Raw genomic sequence first — 14,277 nt, 5'->3', positions numbered from 1 at the left:
AATTCGGCTAAGTCCCAGAAATGGGTTTTCACCCAAAAACAGGGTGATGGAGACATTGCACGGAGTTGGCGTATATGGACGAAAGTTAGCCACGGTGGTGTTCTAACATCACTACTTGGGACGCAAAAGCGTCGGACGCATGGTTTCGAAGCGATGTGCGAAAAACGGGCCAAAATGGTGCACGAACAAAGGGGCACGCGCTATATCTGGCAGAAGGAGAACTCTGCGAGGTGTTGTGTGTATGGACGAAAAGTAGGCATTACGAAGTTGAGCAAACGCGCCGAAGACCGCAACTCGATATCTCCAACCGGCTGGTCGGTAGAGCGATTCTCAACACCCCATAGAAACCGCAATGGGTGAAAATCTGCTAAGTCCCAGAAATGGGTTTTCACCCAAAAACAGGGTGATGGAGACATTGCACGGAGTTGGCGTATATGGACGAAAGTTAGCCACGGTGGTGTTCTAACATCGGTACTTGGAACGCAAAACCGTCGCACGCATGGTTTAGAAGCGATGTACGAAAAACAGGCCAAAATGGTGCACGAACAAAGGGGCACGCGCTATATCTGGCAGAAGGAGAACTCTGCGAGGTGTTGTGTGTATGGACGAAAAGTAGGCATTACGGAGTTGAGCAAACGCGCCGAAGACCGCAAAACGATATCTCCAACCGGCTGGTCGGTAGAGCGATTCCCAACACCCCATAGACACCGCAATGGGTGAAAATCGGCTAAGTCCCAGAAATGGGTTTTCACCCAAAAACAGGGTGATGGAGACATTGCACGGAGTTGGCGTATATGGACGAAAGTTAGCCACGGTGGTGTTCTAACATCGGTGCTTGGGACGCAAAACCGTCGGACGCATGGTTTCGAGGCAATGTGCGAAAAACGGGCCAAAATGGTGCACGAACAAAGGGGCACGCGCTATATCTGGCAGAAGGAGAACTCTGCGAGGTGTTGTGTGTATGGACGAAAAGTAGGCATTACGGAGTTGAGCAAACGCGCCGAAGACCGCAACTCGATATCTCCAACCGGCTGGTCGGTAGAGCGATTCTCAACACCCCATAGAAACCGCAATGGGTGAAAATCTGCTAAGTCCCAGAAATGGGTTTTCACCCAAAAACAGGGTGATGGAGACATTGCACGGAGTTGGCGTATATGGACGAAAGTTAGCCACGGTGGTGTTCTAACATCGGTGCTTGGGACGCAAAACCGTCGGACGCATGGTTTCGAGGCAATGTGCGAAAAACGGGCCAAAATGGTGCACGAACAAAGGGGCACGCGCTATATCTGGCAGAAGGAGAACTCTGCGAGGTGTTGTGTGTATGGACGAAAAGTAGGCATTACGGAGTTGAGCAAACGCGCCGAAGACCGCAACTCGATATCTCCAACCGGCTGGTCGGTAGAGCGATTCTCAACACCCCATAGAAACCGCAATGGGTGAAAATCTGCTAAGTCCCAGAAATGGGTTTTCACCCAAAAACAGGGTGATGGAGACATTGCACGGAGTTGGCGTATATGGACGAAAGTTAGCCACGGTGGTGTTCTAACATCGGTACTTGGGACGCAAAAGCGTCGGACGCATGGTTTCGAGGCAATGTGCGAAAAACGGGCCAAAATGGTGCACGAACAAAGGGGCACGCGCTATATCTGGCAGAAGGAGAACTCTGCGAGGTGTTGTGTGTATGGACGAAAAGTAGGCATTACGGAGTTGAGCAAACGCGCCGAAGACCGCAACTCGATATCTCCAACCGGCTGGTCGGTAGAGCGATTCTCAACACCCCATAGAAACCGCAATGGGTGAAAATCGGCTAAGTCCCAGAAATGGGTTTTCACCCAAAAACAGGGTGATGGAGACATTGCACGGAGTTGGCGTATATGGACGAAAGTTAGCCACGGTGGTGTTCTAACATCGGTACTTGGGACGCAAAAGCGTCGGACGCATGGTTTCGAGGCAATGTGCGAAAAACGGGCCAAAACGGTGCACGAACAAAGGGGCACGCGCTATATCTGGCAGAAGGAGAACTCTGCGAGGTGTTGTGTGTATGGACGAAAAGTAGGCATTACGGAGTTGAGCAAACGCGCCGAAGACCGGGAATCGATATCTCCAACCGGCTGGTCGGTAGAGCGATTCCCAACACCCCATAGACACCGCAATGGGTGAAAATCGGCTAAGTCCCAATATGTACCTTCAGAGGGGCATATCTCGAAAACTACTCGTCAGATCGGGGCCAAATTCACAGAGAAGACACATGTCGAGGAGTTGTTTCGGTTGAGCGATAGTGGTTTTTGGGTGAAAATGTACCCCTAAACCTTGTACAGAGAGGACCCCTTCCGTAGAGCAAAATCCTGAAGGTCGGGGTGGCGCAAGGGTCGACATGGGTCGAGGTGGACTATCATGCGAAACCACTTTTTTCGGTCCCTACGGTGCCCCTAGATGATGAAAAGTACAATCCGAGGTTGATTACGAACACTTTTGTGCACCCCCTTCCGTAGAGCAAAATCCTGAAGGTCGGGGTCGCACAAGTGTGCACCCCCTTCCGTAGAGCAAAATCCTGAAGGTCGGGGTCGCGCAAGGGTCGACATGGGTCGAGGTGGACTATCATGCGAAACCACTTTTTTCGGTCCCTACGGTGCCCCTAGATGATGAAAAGTACAATCCGAGGTTGATTACGAACACTTTTGTGCACCCCCTTCCGTAGAGCAAAATCCTGAAGGTCGGGGTCGAGCAAGGGTAGACCCCTTCCGTAGAGCAAAATCCTGAAGGTCGGGGTCGCGCAAGGGTCGACATGGGTCGAGGTGGACTATCATGCGAAACCACTTTTTTCGGTCCCTACGGTGCCCCTAGATGATGAAAAGTACAATCCGAGGTTGATTACGAACACTTTTGTGCACCCCCTTCCGTAGAGCAAAATCCTGAAGGTCGGGGTTGCGCACAAGTCGACCCCCTTCCGTAGAGCAAAATCCTGAAGGTCGGGGTCGCGCAAGGGTCGACATGGGTCGAGGTGGACTATCATGCGAAACCACTTTTTTCGGTCCCTACGGTGCCCCTAGATGATGAAAAGTACAATCCGAGGTTGATTACGAACACTTTTGTGCACCCCCTTCCGTAGAGCAAAATCCTGAAGGTCGGGGTTGCGCACAAGTAGACCCCCTTCCGTAGAGCAAAATCCTGAAGGTCGGGGTCGCGCAAGGGTCGACATGGGTCGAGGTGGACTATCATGCGAAACCACTTTTTTCGGTCCCTACGGTGCCCCTAGATGATGAAAAGTACAATCCGAGGTTGATTACGAACACTTTTGTGCACCCCCTTCCGTAGAGCAAAATCCTGAAGGTCGGGGTTGCGCACAAGTAGACCCCCTTCCGTAGAGCAAAATCCTGAAGGTCGGGGTCGCGCAAGGGTCGACATGGGTCGAGGTGGACTATCATGCGAAACCACTTTTTTCGGTCCCTACGGTGCCCCTAGATGATGAAAAGTACAATCCGAGGTTGATTACGAACACTTTTGTGCACCCCCTTCCGTAGAGCAAAATCCTGAAGGTCGGGGTTGCGCACAAGTAGACCCCCTTCCGTAGAGCAAAATCCTGAAGGTCGGGGTCGCGCAAGGGTCGACATGGGTCGAGGTGGACTATCATGCGAAACCACTTTTTTCGGTCCCTACGGTGCCCCTACATGATGAAAAGTACAATCCGAGGTTGATTACGAACACTTTTGTGCACCCCCTTCCGTAGAGCAAAATCCTGAAGGTCGGGGTCGCGCAAGGGTCGACATGGGTCGAGGTGGACTATCATGCGAAACCACTTTTTTCGGTCCCTACGGTGCCCCTAGATGATGAAAAGTACAATCCGAGGTTGATTACGAACACTTTTGTGCACCCCCTTCCGTAGAGCAAAATCCTGAAGGTCGGGGTTGCGCACAAGTAGACCCCCTTCCGTAGAGCAAAATCCTGAAGGTCGGGGTCGCGCAAGGGTCGACATGGGTCGAGGTGGACTATCATGCGAAACCACTTTTTTCGGTCCCTACGGTGCCCCTAGATGATGAAAAGTACAATCCGAGGTTGATTACGAACACTTTTGTGCACCCCCTTCCGTAGAGCAAAATCCTGAAGGTCGGGGTTGCGCACAAGTAGACCCCCTTCCGTAGAGCAAAATCCTGAAGGTCGGGGTCGCGCAAGGGTCGACATGGGTCGAGGTGGACTATCATGCGAAACCACTTTTTTCGGTCCCTACGGTGCCCCTAGATGATGAAAAGTACAATCCGAGGTTGATTACGAACACTTTTGTGCACCCCCTTCCGTAGAGCAAAATCCTGAAGGTCGGGGTCGCGCAAGGGTAGACCCCTTCCGTAGAGCAAAATCCTGAAGGTCGGGGTCGCGCAAGGGTCGACATGGGTCGAGGTGGACTATCATGCGAAACCACTTTTTTCGGTCCCTACGGTGCCCCTAGATGATGAAAAGTACAATCCGAGGTTGATTACGAACACTTTTGTGCACCCCCTTCCGTAGAGCAAAATCCTGAAGGTCGGGGTCGCGCAAGGGTCGACATGGGTCGAGGTGGACTATCATGCGAAACCACTTTTTTCGGTCCCTACGGTGCCCCTAGATGATGAAAAGTACAATCCGAGGTTGATTACGAACACTTTTGTGCACCCCCTTCCGTAGAGCAAAATCCTGAAGGTCGGGGTCGCGCAAGGGTAGACCCCTTCCGTAGAGCAAAATCCTGAAGGTCGGGGTCGCGCAAGGGTCGACATGGGTCGAGGTGGACTATCATGCGAAACCACTTTTTTCGGTCCCTGCGGTGCCCCTAGATGATGAAAAGTACAATCCGAGGTTGATTACGAACACTTTTGTGCACCCCCTTCCGTAGAGCAAAATCCTGAAGGTCGGGGTCGCGCAAGGGTCGACATGGGTCGAGGTGGACTATCATGCGAAACCACTTTTTTCGGTCCCTACGGTGCCCCTAGATGATGAAAAGTACAATCCGAGGTTGATTACGAACACTTTTGTGCACCCCCTTCCGTAGAGCAAAATCCTGAAGGTCGGGGTCGCGCAAGGGTCGACATGGGTCGAGGTGGACTATCATGCGAAACCACTTTTTTCGGTCCCTACGGTGCCCCTAGATGATGAAAAGTACAATCCGAGGTTGATTACGAACACTTTTGTGCACCCCCAAAAATGGCCAAAATCCTGAAGGTCCGGGTTCTCGGTGCGGTCGAGGCCCTCGGACGTACACGAAAAGTCGGTACCCACGCCGAGCTTCAGAATTTGGTCTCCAGAGACTAAGTCCCAACCGAAACTGGCAACCCACAAAAGTGTACCAAGGAGTGGTCGGATCGAGTTACAGTGTTCGAGAGTATTGACGAGGATGGTTATACGCAACTTTTTGCTAAAGGTGTCCAAGACCGTCAGACCCTTACTTACGGAGATATAAGACACGTGCGTGGTTGCTCGTGCCGAGCTTCAGAAATGTTGCTCCAGAGACTAAGTCCCAGAAAACCTTCCGACCCCAAAAACTCCCAGAAGGAGTGGTCGGATCGTTTCGCGATGTTCTAGTGAAATGTTCAGCTCGACGGAATGCAACTTTTACCTAAAGGGGTCCAAGACCGTCAGACGCTTAGGTACGGAGATACGGGCATGGGTCGGTTTTCCCCATACAAAATACCCCATGGAAAACTGCAAAACCCCAAAACAGGTCGAAGGAGTGGTCGGATCGTTTCGTGGTGTTCTAGTGAAATGTTCCATTCGATAGGGCGCAACTTTTTGCTAAAGGTGTCCAAGACCGTCAGACCCTTACTTACGGAGATATAAGACACGTGCGTGGTTGCTCGTGCCGAGCTTCAGAAATGTTGCTCCAGAGACAAAGTCCCAGAAAACCTTCCGACCCCAAAAACTCCCAGAAGGAGGCCTCGGATCGTTTCGCGATGTTCTAGTGAAATGTTCAGCTCGACGGAATGCAACTTTTACCTAAAGGGGTCCAAGACCGTCAGACGCTTAGGTACGGAGATACGGGCATGGGTCGGTTTTCCCCATACAAAATACCCCATGGAAAACTGCAAAACCCCAAAACAGGTCGAAGGAGTGGTCGGATCGTTTCGCGATGTTCTTGTGAAATGTTCCATTCGATAGAGCGCAACTTTTTGCTAAAGGTGTCCAAGACCGTCAGACCCTTACTTACGGAGATATAAGACACGTGCGTGGTTGCTCGTGCCGAGCTTCAGAAATGTTGCTCCAGAGACTAAGTCCCAGAAAACCTTCGGACCCCAAAAACTCCCAGAAGGAGTCGTCGGATCGTTTCGCGATGTTCTAGTGAAATGTTCAGCTCGACGGAATGCAACTTTTACCTTAAGGCGTCCAAGACCGTCAGACGCTTAGGTACGGAGATACGGGCATGGGTCGGTTTTCCCCATACAAAATACCCCATGGAAAACTGCAAAACCCCAAAACAGGTCGAAGGAGTGGTCGGATCGTTTCGTGGTGTTCTAGTGAAATGTTCCATTCGATAGGGCGCAACTTTTTGCTAAAGGTGTCCAAGACCGTCAGACCCTTACTTACGGAGATATAAGACACGTTCGTGGTTGCCCGTGCCGAGCTTCAGAAATGTTGCTCCAGAGACTAAGTCCCAGAAAACCTTCCGACCCCAAAAACTCCCAGAAGGAGTCGTCGGATCGTTTCGCGATGTTCTAGTGAAATGTTCAGCTCGACGGTATGCAACTTTTACCTTAAGGGGTCCAAGACCGTCAGACGCTTAGGTACGGAGATACGGGCATGGGTCGGTTTTCCCCATACAAAATACCCCATGGAAAACTGCAAAACCCCAAAACAGGTCGAAGGAGTGGTCGGATCGTTTCGTGATGTTCTAGTGAAATGTTCCATTCGATAGGGCGCAACTTTTTGCTAAAGGTGTCCAAGACCGTCAGACCCTTACTTACGGAGATATAAGACACGTGCGTGGTTGCTCGTGCCGAGCTTCAGAAATGTTGCTCCAGAGACTAAGTCCCAGAAAACCTTCCGACCCCAAAAACTCCCAGAAGGAGGCGTCGGATCGTTTCGCGATGTTCTAGTGAAATGTTCAGCTCGACGGTATGCAACTTTTACCTAAAGGGGTCCAAGACCGTCAGACGCTTAGGTACGGAGATACGGGCATGGGTCGGTTTTCCCCATACAAAATACCCCATGGAAAACTGCAAAACCCCAAAACAGGTCGAAGGAGTGGTCGGATCGTTTCGTGATGTTCTAGTGAAATGTTCCATTCGATAGGGCGCAACTTTTTGCTAAAGGTGTCCAAGACCGTCAGACCCTTACTTACGGAGATATAAGACACGTGCGTGGTTGCTCGTGCCGAGCTTCAGAAATGTTGCTCCAGAGACTAAGTCCCAGAAAACCTTCCGACCCCAAAAACTCCCAGAAGGAGTCGTCGGATCGTTTCGCGATGTTCTAGTGAAATGTTCAGCTCGACGGAATGCAACTTTTACCTAAAGGGGTCCAAGACCGTCAGACGCTTAGGTACGGAGGTACGGGCATGGGTCGGTTTTCCCCATACAAAATACCCCATGGAAAACTGCAAAACCCCAAAACAGGTCGAAGGAGTGGTCGGATCGTTTCGTGGTGTTCTACTGACTTTTTAGGCTTAACTAAACACAACTTTCCGCAGAAGGGTGCAAAACTGTCAGACTCATAGTTTCGGAGATACAAGCATGGGTCATGTTTGCTCGTGCCGAGCTTCAGAATTTTCCATGGCCAAAAAGCCCTAGAATTTGACATTTCACTATTATAGGGGGGTATGGTTGTACTGAGTCGTCATAGAAAGTTTAGCCTCCTCATGTAAACTGACGATTCGATATCAGGGAGGTCGGGAGTTGTCGAAAAGAGACCCTAGGACCTAATACTAGACTCATGTAGTGGCAAGGTGTTTCGGCCCGTGGGTGACGGTTGTATGAAATTTGGGTGACGGCAACTACGACTGGTTCTGGTACCGGGAAGGTGTGTCCTGGTGTCCGGAGGCGTTTTAACGGTAGCTGGGTGGTCGGAACGGTGACCTAGGGTAGTTTTGGGTGAAATCACCTACCACCACCGATGGTCAACCAGAGGCTATTGGTACATGGAAAACACCCTGGGAAGGTGTCCCAGGGCTCGGAGTAGTAGTAACAAGGGATGCCGCTGTCTCTAGGTCGCGGAACCACTGTGCTTGCCTGCAACACAGTCCTAGGGAGAGCGGCCGAAAGGTTCCGCACGGTGACTTGCACCCACCGGGAAAGGGGTCAAGTAGCCAAGAGGTGTCCAACCAAGGGTTAGTGGTACATGGAAAACACCCTGGGAAGGTGTTCCAGGGCTCGGAGTAGAGTGACTTGCACCCACCGGGAATCCACCGGCCCTCCACACGCGGGGGTCATCACGCGTGTGCGTAAGGTACCTGCAGCAGGTGCAGGTGCCTGGGTGCGTGCCATGGTGATGATGGTACCACCTAGTCGGGAGTGTGCGAGAGTCACACACCGGCTGCGCGCCACCTGTGGGAGCTTGCTCCTGCAAGGTGCCGCAAGTCGCTTGGGTAAGGCGACGCTGCACACACGTGGTGCTATGTGCAGAAGGGTGTGCTGCTGTGGTGTGTCCTAGTGGGTGGTGTGCTTGTGCCCCAGACATGGGGTGCATGTGCGCTACCGGCTGGGGTGCACCATAGCTACCCGAATGGAGCGATAGAGAGGAGGTGAGCTTTAGCGGGTCAAGTCCATTGGGCTTGATCCGCGAAAAGCACCAAGTCCCGAAAGTCGAAGCCCGAGTTGCTATGGTGTGCGAAAAGCTGCATTTAATGTTGAAAAAAAGTACAAGTCCCAAAACTTGACTTCCCGAAAAATTTCAACTTGTTGCATAGCACCAGGCGTACACACGGAGGAGATTGTTGCGAGACGAACACGCTGTTGGAAGACAACCGAATGCACGCGGGATTGCTCACGGAGCAAGCGCAAGCACGCGAAACAGCTTGCACGGGTGATGGACCACATTGGACGAGTGACGGTTACCGGTTACCAGTGGGTTAGCCATGTTGTAACGGGCTAAGAGGCCTGTTCAGCCAGAGTGTACGGAGTTCAGATGGCTAGGTGCGCACGCAGGCATCGAGGTTTTGATGGTTTGCGCAGAGTTGTAGCACGGCAGAGAGCGCGCCGGAGCAGTTTCAGTCCAATCGGACGATGCGCGGGTGTTTTACAGAACATTGAAAGTTGTATGGAAGAAAACCCCTGGCAGTATGCAATATATGGGAAAACACGAAATACTCTCGGATGGAGGTGTCTGAGAAGTTTGGCGTATATGGACGAAAGTTAGCCACGGTGGTGTTCTAACATCGGTGCTTGGGACGCAAAAGCGTCGGACGCATGGTTTCGAGGCAATGTGCGAAAAACGGGCCAAAATGGTGCACGAACATATGGGCAGGTGCTATATGTGGCAGAAGGAGAACTCTGCGAGGTGTTGTGTGTATGGACGAAAAGTAGGCATTACAGAGTTGAGCAAACGCGCCGAAGACCGCAACTCGATATCTCCAACCGGCTGGTCGGTAGAGCGATTCCCAACACCCCATAGACACCGCAATGGGTGAAAATCGGCTAAGTCCCAGAAATGGGTTTTCACCCAAAAACAGGGTGATGGAGACATTGCACGGAGTTGGCGTATATGGACGAAAGTTAGCCACGGTGGTGTTCTAACATCGGTACTTGGGACGCAAAACCGTCGGACGCATGGTTTCGAGGCAATGTGCGAAAAACGGGCAAAATGGTGCACGAACAAAGGGGCACGCGCTATATCTGGCAGAAGGAGAACTCTGCGAGGTGTTGTGTGTATGGACGAAAAGTAGGCATTACGAAGTTGAGCAAACGCGCCGAAGACCGGGAATCGATATCTCCAACCGGCTGGTCGGTAGAGCGATTCCCAACACCCCATAGACACCGCAATGGGTGAAAATCGGCTAAGTCCCTGAAATGGGTTTTCACCCAAAAACAGGGTGATGGAGACATTGCACGGAGTTGGCGTATATGGACGAAAGTTAGCCACGGTGGTGTTCTAACATCACTACTTGGAACGCAAAACCGTCGGACGCATGGTTTCGAAGCGATGTGCGAAAAACGGGCCAAAACGGTGCACGAGTAAAGGGGCACGCGCTATATCTGGCAGAAGGAGAACTCTGCGAGGTGTTGTGTGTATGGACGAAAAGTAGGCATGACGGAGTTGAGCAAACGCGCCGAAGACCGCAACTCGATATCTCCAACCGGCTGGTCGGTAGAGCGATTCCCAACACCCCATAAACACCGCAATGGGTGAAAATCGGCTAAGTCCCAATATGTACCTTCAGAGGGGCATATCTCGAAAACTACTCGTCAGATCGGGGCCAAATTCACAGAGAAGACACATGTCGAGGAGTTGTTTCGGTTGAGCGATAGTGGTTTTTGGGTGAAAATGTACCCCTAAACCTTGTACAGAGAGGACCCCTTCCGTAGAGCAAAATCCTGAAGGTCGGGGTCGCGCAAGGGTCGACATGGGTCGAGGTGGACTATCATGCGAAACCACTTTTTTCGGTCCCTACGGTGCCCCTAGATGATGAAAAGTACAATCCGAGGTTGATTACGAACACTTTTGTGCACCCCCTTCCGTAGAGCAAAATCCTGAAGGTCGGGGTTGCGCACAAGTAGACCCCCTTCCGTAGAGCAAAATCCTGAAGGTCGGGGTTGCGCACAAGTAGACCCCCTTCCGTAGAGCAAAATCCTGAAGGTCGGGGTCGCGCAAGGGTCGACATGGGTCGAGGTGGACTATCATGCGAAACCACTTTTTTCGGTCCCTACGGTGCCCCTAGATGATGAAAAGTACAATCCGAGGTTGATTACGAACACTTTTGTGCACCCCCTTCCGTAGAGCAAAATCCTGAAGGTCGGGGTTGCGCACAAGTAGACCCCCTTCCGTAGAGCAAAATCCTGAAGGTCGGGGTCGCGCAAGGGTCGACATGGGTCGAGGTGGACTATCATGCGAAACCACTTTTTTCGGTCCCTACGGTGCCCCTAGATGATGAAAAGTACAATCCGAGGTTGATTACGAACACTTTTGTGCACCCCCTTCCGTAGAGCAAAATCCTGAAGGTCGGGGTCGCGCAAGTGTGCACCCCCTTCCGTAGAGCAAAATCCTGAAGGTCGGGGTCGCGCAAGGGTCGACATGGGTCGAGGTGGACTATCATGCGAAACCACTTTTTTCGGTCCCTACGGTGCCCCTAGATGATGAAAAGTACAATCCGAGGTTGATTACGAACACTTTTGTGCACCCCCTTCCGTAGAGCAAAATCCTGAAGGTCGGGGTCGCGCAAGTGTGCACCCCCTTCCGTAGAGCAAAATCCTGAAGGTCGGGGTCGCGCAAGGGTCGACATGGGTCGAGGTGGACTATCATGCGAAACCACTTTTTTCGGTCCCTACGGTGCCCCTAGATGATGAAAAGTACAATCCGAGGTTGATTACGAACACTTTTGTGCACCCCCTTCCGTAGAGCAAAATCCTGAAGGTCGGGGTCGCGCACAAGTAGACCCCCTTCCGTAGAGCAAAATCCTGAAGGTCGGGGTCGCGCAAGGGTCGACATGGGTCGAGGTGGACTATCATGCGAAACCACTTTTTTCGGTCCCTACGGTGCCCCTAGATGATGAAAAGTACAATCCGAGGTTGATTACGAACACTTTTGTGCACCCCCTTCCGTAGAGCAAAATCCTGAAGGTCGGGGTTGCGCACAAGTAGACCCCCTTCCGTAGAGCAAAATCCTGAAGGTCGGGGTCGCGCAAGGGTCGACATGGGTCGAGGTGGACTATCATGCGAAACCACTTTTTTCGGTCCCTACGGTGCCCCTAGATGATGAAAAGTACAATCCAAGGTTGATTACGAACACTTTTGTGCACCCCCTTCCGTAGAGCAAAATCCTGAAGGTCGGGGTCGCACAAGTAGACCCCCTTCCGTAGAGCAAAATCCTGAAGGTCGGGGTCGCGCAAGGGTCGACATGGGTCGAGGTGGACTATCATGCGAAACCACTTTTTTCGGTCCCTACGGTGCCCCTAGATGATGAAAAGTACAATCCGAGGTTGATTACGAACACTTTTGTGCACCCCCTTCCGTAGAGCAAAATCCTGAAGGTCGGGGTTGCGCACAAGTCGACCCCCTTCCGTAGAGCAAAATCCTGAAGGTCGGGGTCGCGCAAGGGTCGACATGGGTCGAGGTGGACTATCATGCGAAACCACTTTTTTCGGTCCCTACGGTGCCCCTACATGATGAAAAGTACAATCCGAGGTTGATTACGAACACTTTTGTGCACCCCCTTCCGTAGAGCAAAATCCTGAAGGTCGGGGTCGCGCAAGGGTCGACATGGGTCGAGGTGGACTATCATGCGAAACCACTTTTTTCGGTCCCTACGGTGCCCCTAGATGATGAAAAGTACAATCCGAGGTTGATTACGAACACTTTTGTGCACCCCCTTCCGTAGAGCAAAATCCTGAAGGTCGGGGTTGCGCACAAGTAGACCCCCTTCCGTAGAGCAAAATCCTGAAGGTCGGGGTCGCGCAAGGGTCGACATGGGTCGAGGTGGACTATCATGCGAAACCACTTTTTTCGGTCCCTACGATGCCCGTAGATGATGAAAAGTACAATCCGAGGTAGATTACGAACACTTTTGTGCACCCCCTTTCGTAGAGCAAAATCCTGAAGGTCGGGGTCGCGCAAGGGTCGACATGGGTCGAGGTGGACTATCATGCGAAACCACTTTTTTCGGTCCCTACGGTGCCCCTAGATGATGAAAAGTACAATCCGAGGTTGATTACGAACACTTTTGTGCACCCCCTTCCGTAGAGCAAAATCCTGAAGGTCGGGGTCGCGCAAGGGTCGACATGGGTCGAGGTGGACTATCATGCGAAACCACTTTTTTCGGTCCCTACGGTGCCCCTAGATGATGAAAAGTACAATCCGAGGTTGATTACGAACACTTTTGTGCACCCCCTTCCGTAGAGCAAAATCCTGAAGGTCGGGGTCGAGCAAGGGTAGACCCCTTCCGTAGAGCAAAATCCTGAAGGTCGGGGTCGCGCAAGGGTCGACATGGGTCGAGGTGGATTATCATTCGAAACCACTTTTTTCGGTCCCTACGGTGTCCCTAGATGATGAAAAGTACAATCCGAGGTTGATTACGAACACTTTTGTGCACCCCCTTCCGTAGAGCAAAATCCTGAAGGTCGGGGTCGCACAAGTGTGCACCCCCTTCCGTAGAGCAAAATCCTGAAGGTCGGGGTCGCGCAAGGGTCGACATGGGTCGAGGTGGACTATCATGCGAAACCACTTTTTTCGGTCCCTACGGTGCCCCTAGATGATGAAAAGTACAATCCGAGGTTGATTACGAACACTTTTGTGCACCCCCTTCCGTAGAGCAAAATCCTGAAGGTCGGGGTTGCGCACAAGTCGACCCCCTTCCGTAGAGCAAAATCCTGAAGGTCGGGGTCGCACAAGTGTGCACCCCCTTCCGTAGAGCAAAATCCTGAAGGTCGGGGTCGCGCAAGGGTCGACATGGGTCGAGGTGGACTATCATGCGAAACCACTTTTTTCGGTCCCTACGGTGCCCCTAGATGATGAAAAGTACAATCCGAGGTTGATTACGAACACTTTTGTGCACCCCCTTCCGTAGAGCAAAATCCTGAAGGTCGGGGTTGCGCACAAGTAGACCCCCTTCCGTAGAGCAAAATCCTGAAGGTCGGGGTCGAGCAAGGGTCGACATGGGTCGAGGTGGACTATCATGCGAAACCACTTTTTTCGGTCCCTACGGTGCCCCTAGATGATGAAAAGTACAATCCGAGGTTGATTACGAACACTTTTGTGCACCCCCTTCCGTAGAGCAAAATCCTGAAGGTCGGGGTTGCGCACAAGTAGACCCCCTTCCGTAGAGCAAAATCCTGAAGGTCGGGGTCGCGCAAGGGTCGACATGGGTCGAGGTGGACTATCATGCGAAACCACTTTTTTCGGTCCCTACGGTGCCCCTAGATGATGAAAAGTACAATCCGAGGTTGATTACGAACACTTTTGTGCACCCCCTTCCGTAGAGCAAAATCCTGAAGGTCGGGGTCGCGCAAGGGTCGACATGGGTCGAGGTGGACTATCATGCGAAACCACTTTTTTCGGTCCCTACGGTGCCCCTAGATGATGAAAAGTACAATCCGAGGTTGATTACGAACACTTTTGTGCACCCCCTTCCGTAGAGCAAAATCCTGAAGGTCGGGGTTGCGCACAAGTAGACCCC

The sequence above is a fragment of the Anopheles nili genome, assembly GCF_943737925.1.
Source record: "Anopheles nili chromosome X unlocalized genomic scaffold, idAnoNiliSN_F5_01 X_unloc_26, whole genome shotgun sequence".
NCBI lineage: Eukaryota > Metazoa > Arthropoda > Insecta > Diptera > Culicidae > Anopheles > Anopheles nili.
The sequence above is the reverse complement of the archived record's forward strand: the minus strand, read 5'-3'. Positions refer to the sequence as shown.